This window comes from Apis dorsata, unplaced genomic scaffold (genome assembly GCF_000469605.1).
Source record: "Apis dorsata unplaced genomic scaffold, Apis dorsata 1.3 scaffold_130, whole genome shotgun sequence".
In the NCBI taxonomy this organism is placed as follows: Eukaryota; Metazoa; Arthropoda; class Insecta; order Hymenoptera; family Apidae; genus Apis; species Apis dorsata.
Window position 1 is genome coordinate 344903 of NW_006263423.1, and position 1558 is coordinate 346460.

The following is a 1558-nucleotide window of genomic DNA, read 5'->3' on the forward strand; positions in this document are numbered from 1 at the left end:
AACCTCCCTTCCCGCCTCCTCTTCCGCCACGCCACCTGTTTGATTCTCTCTCCAAGGTATACACCCTCCCTATTTGTCTATTTCGGCGCTTCCACCCACCCATCCTCCCCCGGAAGCCGCGTCTTCGACAAGATTCAACCTTCGACTTGTACCCCGTTGTCTCGCTTCAACAATCAATCCCAATTTCACGGGAATCTGTTTTAAATCTTGCGCCTTCTCGTGTCTCGCGCCCTGAATCTGGTGGATCCTGAGCACGCTTCTCGAGCACCGTGGCCAGAGGAATTCGACCATCTGGATGGATCCGTCTGTTTATGCGCGAATAACGGATTCAATCGAGATTCTTATTTTTTTAGTATGGAAGTATCTTACCTTGAATCTTGATGAATACGTTGAAATGGCTGGAAAATAAATAAGTGGAATATAAATTTGGAAAAAAAAAAAAAAGAATTTTTCCATTTACCACGTTCGTCGTCGTTGTTAAGGTCGGATTAAAAATTTTTTTTTTTGACAGTATATGTCAAAAAGTATATAAAATCATTCGAATAATTCAACAATTATATAAATTATATAAATACAAAAATCACGTTAATGGGATATTACAATGTATCATGTATTTGAATTGAAGAAATATTTTTACAATTTTCAAAATTTTTTAAGAATAATCAAATATGATTAACCCATGATAAACTTTCGAAAAATACTTAAAAACTATTATTACTCGTATTCAATATTCGATATACGAATATTAATCTCGTCGAATAGACGAAAGGGATTACGATTATTTCCATTAAATCTAATATATATAAATGAAGGGAGAAAATTAATCAAACGCAATGACTGAGAAGCCTTTTTATACCAACGACAATAAACAAATAAAGTGCTTAAACGGTGTAACGCAAGAAAAGATCCGGATTAAGGTGTTAACCACATTGAATTGCAACACCTTTACGTTTATTTATAATATACCAGCAAGAGCAGCAATGTTATATAATCATAATAATAATTAATCGTAGAGTGCAGTATTATGTACAACCAAACGGAAAAACTCGGACTCTTTACGTCGTAAGTAGTTTTAGGAAAATATTTTACACAGGTGGATCGAATTTAAAACGGTTTTAAAAACAATAAACGACGATATTCGTGTTCTCTTTTTCCTTCTTTTTTTTTTTTCCCCGTTTTTTTTTTTTTTTTGTTTCCTCCCTCTTTTCTCTCTTCTTTTCCCCTTCTATCTTACTTTACAAACCCGTTAGAACGTCTCTCGCCGACCTTTACAAAAAAATTTACAGTGTTCAAAGCGCCACGAACACCCAACATCCTTCTTTTACATGTACACGATTGAAGAAACGTTTACAGTAAAGAATAAATATATATGTATATATATATATATGTATATATGTATAATATGTATATATGTGCACTAAGTATCTCTTAACAAGTTCTGTCATCAATTTTCTCATTCGCATACTCGTGCCTCGTTTCTTATTTTATTTGTTTCACACCTTGAAAAATACATTATTACATTAACATTATTAATTATTAAAAAAAAAAAAAAAAAGTT